Source organism: Pyrus communis, chromosome 1 (assembly GCF_963583255.1).
Source record: "Pyrus communis chromosome 1, drPyrComm1.1, whole genome shotgun sequence".
NCBI classification, from domain to species: domain Eukaryota; kingdom Viridiplantae; phylum Streptophyta; class Magnoliopsida; order Rosales; family Rosaceae; genus Pyrus; species Pyrus communis.
The window spans coordinates 46,140-54,075 of NC_084803.1; the positions used below are offsets into that span (position 1 = coordinate 46,140).

The window sequence follows — 7,936 nt, forward strand, 5'->3', positions numbered from 1 at the left end:
AGTTTTTGGTTCAATATACTAGTTTGGATGAGCTAAATGGAATTGAAATGAGATTATCATTGATGATGTTTTTCACTTATATGGTAGTTACCGACATAAATGAAAAGCAATCGTTGATTAAGTGACAAAGTGAACTGATTGGACAACCAAAGTTACAATCCAGGTCAAATTCCTTACCAAAGTGTGTTTTGGACCCGTAGTTCCTACACTGCCCAAGGTAACCCTGTTGTGTTACAAGTGGGAAATGAAGCGTTATGAGATGAATGAAATAGTACGATATGATGCACGCCTTATGGCACAAGGTTTCTCTCAAATGTCCTGTGATTGATAGCAGCATTATGAAATGTGGTTAGTTTTTTCTCCATTGGGATATAGATACGGAGATTTACATGTAAGTTCCCGAAGAATTACATGGACTAGTTCAAATAATTCCAAAACCACAGAAAACCCTCTTAACTCGTTTTGAGGCATTCACTTATGGATTGAAAAATCTGACATATGTGGTATACCCGTCTACATGATTATTTGATCAGTCAGAGATATGAATTATGCCCTTGCGTGTTAAACTATGAAGTCTTATTCCAAATTGTTAGAGTTACAGTTTATGTCGTTGACACGAATCTCACTAAGACTCCGGAAGAGCTTGAGAAAACTGTCTCGCATCTGAAGATGAAATTTGAGATGAAGGATCTTGGGAAAACTCGTCTATGCTTTGACCTGAAGTTCAAGCATTCTTCTGACAGTATTTTGGTCTACCAGTCGAACTATACCCCGAATGTGTTACTTTTGAGTATACATTTGACCATCCATACATTATATGCACATGAGACCCTGAAGAGGTCATGGAACCTGAAATTCCATATCTAAAGTTCAACTTTGCGCTTCATTGTACTTAGCTCATTGTATTTAGACAACACATATCATTCGTTGTTGATCTATAGGTAAAGATGCAGCAACGCGCCTACACTCATCCACTAAATTGGTATTAAAGACGTACCTTGAAGGTACTACATGGGCAAATCACAACGCATCTCAGCGGATCCAACCCCCCTGATCTTCGAAATGATGATTGCCTTGTTTGTTATGTTGACGCTGGTTACTTATCAAACCAGTGCAAGGCAAAATCCCCAAATGGTTATGTCTTTACCATTAGGGATATCGCAATATCTTGGAGGTCCACGATATGACCTTAGTTGCGAAATCTTTGAATCGTTCCAAGACTCACCTCATTTCACTACGCCACAAGTGAGACATGGTTAGGAGTTCTTGTTGAGAATTTTGAAGTACGTGTTGTGTTTTCATCCATCGTTAAGTCCCGACGACGATCCATGAAGATTATGCCACATGTATCAACCCGACCAAGCCATGATACATCAACGAAGTCAACGCCAAGACATATTGCGCCTACATCTCCATCAGCAAAGCATCAGGAGATTGAAGTCATGCAATATGTTCCCAAGACAACTTGGCCGATCTCTTCACCAAGTCATTGCCCAAGTCTACATTTCAAAAGCTCGTCCAAGGAATTTGTATGTGTAAATTATCTGAGTTGAATCGCTTGTAGTTCTCTTATTTAGAAGTTATGTTTAACTCAGGGGGAGTATCTTGAAGCATACTCACATAATCTTAATGTAATCTTTTTCCCTACGATTAGGAGCATTTTTCCCACTGGGTTTTTGTTACCTAACTAGGTTTTAATGAGGCACCCATCCCGGAATGATCATACTCCGTTGAGTTCACCATCTTCGTCCAGTTTGACGAGCGTTTTAGACATTATGCATACTTTTTTTACCTTTCTCCTTAGTCTATGGGTCTTTCTCATTCCTTGGGGTTTACCATAGCAAGGTTTTTTTGAGTTTTTACAAATGCATACTTCAAAGTAAATTTGAGACTCACAACCCGTTGTGCCGATAACTTCATCAACTATTCTACCTTATCTGTTGAAGAATCTGATGCGATGGTTTGTTAAGTATTTACACACTCAAGGGGGAGTGTTGCAGTCATATTTAGAATATGAATGTGATTGTGTAAATCCTAGTAGATATGGGAATGTATCTTACATTCCTATTAGGAGTATATTACTTATTAGGAGTTGTAATCTTAAAGGAAAAAGTTTTTACATATCCTACTACTATAAATAAAGGTAGGTGGAATAGAACACACCCACAATTACACATCTCTCTCCTTCTCTCTCTATGCCGCACCCTCTTTCTCTTTCTGACTTTCATAATTGTTCAGTAAATTTATCTACAACAATTACCTATTTTTATGAATAGGGAAAGACCGAAAGAGGAGCCGAGGAATAGATACTATATAGCTGGTAGACCGTGGACGGTGGACGGTGGACGGTGGATTCAATCGTCTGTTGGCGGACGGTGGATGGTGGATAATAGATACCATGGGCGTGCTCATGCTTATGAAGTTATGATTGGCCGATAATAATAGTAATGCAAATTTGTTTGGATTACAGTGGGTTGATTTTCAAGTCTCCCAATCATTCCTTCCAATTATCAAATAAAATCCCACCTACAACTACAACATTCTATTAGATAAATTTTTCATTGTGACGGGAATACGGATGGTATATCACGTGTTTTTATAGAAGTGGTGGAAATTTTATTTTTTAAGTTATTAACTTTTTAACACACATATTCCACTATTTGTACAATGACATGTGTTGTATCATTCTGAGTACCGATCACACTAGAAAATCTCTCTTACTATTACCATACCTACAAATAGTAATATCAACTGCATATATGTACATATTTATGGGTCACATTAACTTTGTTGTATGTTTACCATATACCTTATTAGCTGTCATGTGTCCCATTTTCTTACCCAGTAAACTTGTTAATTAATATATCTTTTCTAATTTTTTAAACTAATTAAACATAATTAAATAAATTAACTCAACCCTATAAGCTTTTCAACTTCCCCACCCAGGCCACCCTTTCAATTAGTCGGCGATGGTGGCGGCCTATGTGGCACTTTCTGGAAGATAACTGTGATTGTTGCAAAAGAGAGGGAATGAAGATGAAGTGACAGAGGAATAACGAAAAAAAAGTCTAGCCGCATGATGTTAGGGTTTAGGGTTTAGGGGTGTGATACTTTCCAATTAACATTCGTAAAATTTAGGGATTCCAGCTCATTTTTTTGAAAACAAAAGGCAGGGGAGAGTTTTCCGTTTTCCGTTTTTCGTTTTCCCTCAGTTTCCCTCGCTTCGACCTAAATGAGATCCGATGAAGAATAAACAAAATTGAAGTAGCATACTATTGAATTTTTGATGTGTTTTCATAATGGAACCAGTTACAATAGAAAACATATATAGAAGGAAGGATTAGGGAGACCAACACTCAACCCGATAATCACTCCTCAAAGCACTCCTAATCTATTTACAATAACAAGGAGAACAAATTCCTTAATTTAAGGTTAATTACAACACAAATAAGCACATTGGACAAAAGACTAAACTCTAGCCTTGTATTGCACTTTGAGTAAAACTCAAAACCCTACTTGACTAGAGGATTAGACTTGTGTCAATGGGATTCCCCATAGCCTCTAATCTTTCAATCTTCCAACACTCCCCCTCAAGATGGATGGGATTCCTTGAGCCAAGCTTGGACATAATGCGCAGAAACTGAACAGTAAAAAGAGACTTGGTAAAAACATCAGTCAGTTGATCATGGCTATAAGTGTAATGAATGTTTATGATTAATTGCGTAATGTGTTTTTTTTTATTGCAAAATCACTAATTATCTCCGTACAATTAATTGCGTACGTCAAATATGTAATAAGGGTATTTTAGACATGTGAAAAATTATAAAAGCTGTAAATAATGTGAAATTAATGAATTCGCTTATGTAGATCTTAGTTATTGATTTTTTTTAAGTAAAAAAAAAATTATCTGAATTTTTTATAAAAGAAAATTTAAGTTTAAAAGATTAAAGTCATGTTTTCAGTAAAATAAACCACTTTGATTATTACATTATGACATGAGCAAGTTACAGTATAAATCTGTTGATCACAGATGGAAGTTATGGTGCAAAACTTAAAAGCCGAGAGAATAGGCCAAGCACTAAGGCCCAATAAGCCAAATCCGTATTTTGGGTCAAGAGAATGGGCTGATAGAATGCCGAAATGTATTTCAAGTTTCCATCCACCGATGGCGATTGGCGGTACCAAAAGCATCAACAATCTAAAGGAAGAAAACCCAGAATCTAATTCTACTAGAGGAAGAAATAAGGGAGTTTTAACGAAAAGTCCGCAGTATTGTTCACTTTAACGAAAAATCATATTTTTACACTAAAAAATTATTCACTTTACCCTTTATTTTTTCTTTATCGTTAAAATTCAAAGTTTTCAAGCCATTTTTCATTAGTTTTTGAAATAACGAGAGTGAGAACTGACAAGAGGAATGAGGGATGGAAGGTGAAGAGGACGGAAGGATGAGGCTGAGCAAGAGATTTTCAGACAAAGGAGGCGGAGGAGGAGAGGAGTTGAGGAGGTTGATTACAAGAATAAGTCAGGCACGGCGTGGAGCCACTCATACCTAAATCAAAAGTCATGGCACCCTCTCTCTTACCCCCAATCAGTGCCACAAGTGGATCGCAGAGCAGATCCAGGCCTAGCGTTAGCGTCATACTGAGGAGGTCTCCCACGAGGGACGTACTGCACTACCCCGACCCCCACTACTAGCCTTTTGATTTCTGTATTTATTTTTTATTGTTTGTTTGTTTATTTGTTTGATTGTTTGTTGACTAATACATTTTACAATTAAAATGGAGTTGTGATATCGAACTGAGATTTTTATTTCCTCACAGTTTAATGATTTTGAGGTACTCCACATGAAATTGCTTTCACACGGCTAAAGATGTAATTTGCCCTTATCTGTAAATCATGTTTGGGTTTTTCTTGTGCGTCTTTTGCTATTCAAAGTGATTGAGGTTCACAGTTGTGTAAGGTGTGGAACTTTTGGTACCAAAGTGGCATCCACACCTTACACGCTTGATACACACTCCAACTCCAAATGATTTTGCCCTCGTAGGAACACCAGTCTCCAGACTTAAAAGGAATTATTACGATTATTATTATTAGTCCACAAAGAACAAGATTGATAGGCATTCTCATTCATATCAAGATTCCAAGATTGATAGGCATTACGGTAGGGACGAGAGCAGACACAGGTTAAATTCATCTGAAGGCTCTGAGCCTGACAGGCCCCTTAAAAGTGGCAAAAGCAGACACCGGATTCTAATTCATCTTTCGAATCTGACACAGAGAAGCAAAATAGACATAGAAAGAGCAGAGATAGGCACAAGCCCTCTTGCTGTATCTATATGGTGAAACCGAATATGAGAAGCATCATAAAAGTACAAACAGAAAACACAAGCGCTTTTGTATTTGTAGTTTTGGCTATAGGACGATGGTAGAAAGGGAGGGGAACGGTAGAAGTAGACACCCATGTTTGTCGTCATCTCATCTCCACCATCACCTCCAGGCTTAGCAAGTGTCCTGGTGGAAATGAGCTCTACCTAATTACGAGTCAACTGAACCAACCAATTTATCTGTCCCGTGTTCTTGGTTCTGCCTCAGCTATGATGTTGCCGAAAAACACGGTTTCTTGTAACCTTGGAACGAGTGGACATTTCATGTCGTTGAATTCATAGAAATGGCTGTGATTCTCTTCTAAAGGATATGCATTTGGTTAATCTATAGATGTAATTTCAACTTGAGAAGGGACTAGTGTTTGTTTTTTTCCTATGACACTTGAATGTAAGCGACGGTACGCAAACATGTGTGGTTTCTTCTGAGTTCATTATAACGTATGTACACCGTTAGAATTGTCAGCCCATTATTTTAGATCATATTTTATATACTATGTAAATGTGGCGGTTGATGTTTGGTTTCCATCTTTAATGACTTAAAAAGTTGATCACACTTGCATTACTGAGAAGAGAGTTTTAAAGGACAAAATAGAAATATTTCACATTCAGACAAATTTAAGAATCAATACTCGATTTTTTTGTTCAAGAACTAAATAGTAGATCGAAATTCAGGCATTATCAACTGGATAATACTAAGTATTCATCTTTTGATTTTGTCCACTAAATTTAATACATGTTTTATTGTTTTAAAAATAATAGACATGCTATTCATTTTTCTTAGATTTATACAAACAAAAAAACACAACATTTTTTAATTGGGCCGAACAAAAAATTGAGTCTGAGTAGTCATACCCAATTATTATCCTCGTCAATCCCCCATTTTCTCAAAAATTACAACCCAGTAGATAGTTTGATAAAGCAGGAGCAGCAGCGGTTTAGAACTTCAGATCGATAGAGTGAGTTTGGATGGCGGGTGGTAGCGGTGCCGCTAGGGCAAGCCGGTCACTGATGGCGGGTGGCGGTTTCTCAGAGGCGAAAGTAATAGCGGCGAAAGTGAAGACGAAAACTTCAAAGTCAGATTTGTGCAAGTTTCTCGGGATCCCAGAACGCTCTCGCTCTCCCACCGCACTCTTAATTTCCAAGTTCATTGGCCTCTACAACCACCAGGTATTCAGGTTAGGCTAGGGCTTCATTTCGGTTCCCCTTTTTTTATTTATCCTATAAAATGGAATTCTCTATCAATTTATATTTTTAGGGTTCATTTGCTTTTGGTTTTTTCCCCTATTTATTTTTGTTTGTGCGATATTCCTTTATATATCTTGCAATCATAGCATTATCATAATACAGTTGTTTGTTTGTTTGTCTGATTTTTAAGTGTTGTTATGTCACCTGCACCACCAGTACCAGTACCACTAATGTATATGTTATATGGGTTTCTAAACCCTAGGCATCGATGATTTTCCTTTGTTTTTCATTTTCAACTTTGATAATCTCCACTTCAGTCATATGCTTCCGAATGAGTGATTGAATTTGATTTTGGATGTTGACGCTGAATGGTGCAGAGTCCCGGTATAAAGGACCGTAATTGGGAGGAGAACTTGAAGACGTTATTACATGGAAAATCGAGGGTTGGGGTCGCTGAAATCACTCGATTGCTCTCCCAAGAATTCACCTATTCTCGCATTAAAAGCACTGCCACATCCGCTGCCACCCCCACGCATCTGGCTGACCAGAAACTACAAGATTCCAATAAATCCAAGAAGACCAAAGGCAAGGCCTCCAAAAACAAGTAATAACAAGATTCTACCTTGCTTGTCTATTGCAGCGTATTCCAAGTACTTTTGATTCTTCAGGTTCTACCTCTGTTTATCGATTCCCTCCCTCCTTAAAACAGATTTGGCACATCCACTCAACTTTTTCCTTCACTTGGAATAAATGTCACTATGTTTTCTTGAGACAGAGACAATCCGGATTTAGTTTTAAGATCATGCATTTTACTTGAAGGCTCGAATTTCATGACCAATTCAACTTACATTGCATCCGTCAAAGAGTTCGTTTTTCCTTTTCTAGCCCTAATTCGTCTGAATGCAATATTATTTAAGTGAGATTCAATGATTAATTTTTCTTGATTGTGTCATGTATCTCTTGGATTAAGGTTTTAATCTTCTATTGTCTACCTTCTGTTTTATGTAAGATGTTACGACAGTTCTTTAATTCTCTTAAGATGATATTAATGTTTACTAAACGATTGAATTATTGAATTAAGATCACATGAAAATGTGGAAAAGTGAAGTATTTTTCCCCAATACAAGTACGATCCAGTTGTAGAGCTTGCTAGGCACATGCAATTGGCTAAATTGATAAAGAGGAGAGATATCACCCTCCACCAAAATCTCCCGAAAACCTGCACGCTTGGCATGGGACAACCCCACTTGAGCGCGGCAGCTTCGGCTTCCAGTTAAAGGCCCATCCTGATTTGCAATGATAAAACGATGATAAAACGATAAAACCAGCAGCTGCTGAGCAGGAGTGAGGAACGATGCTGCTGT

General features: G+C 37.6%; 1 long non-coding RNA gene across 1 annotated transcript; it reads left to right on the forward strand.

The window, feature by feature from the left end:
- Nucleotides 1-6,375: 6,375 nt before the first annotated feature.
- Nucleotides 6,376-7,340, forward strand: LOC137712182 (uncharacterized). Its single transcript, XR_011065203.1, has 2 exons — nucleotides 6,376-6,554; nucleotides 6,950-7,340. It is a non-coding gene; the product is annotated as an uncharacterized lncRNA (long non-coding RNA).
- The last annotated feature ends 596 nt before the right edge of the window (nucleotides 7,341-7,936 follow it).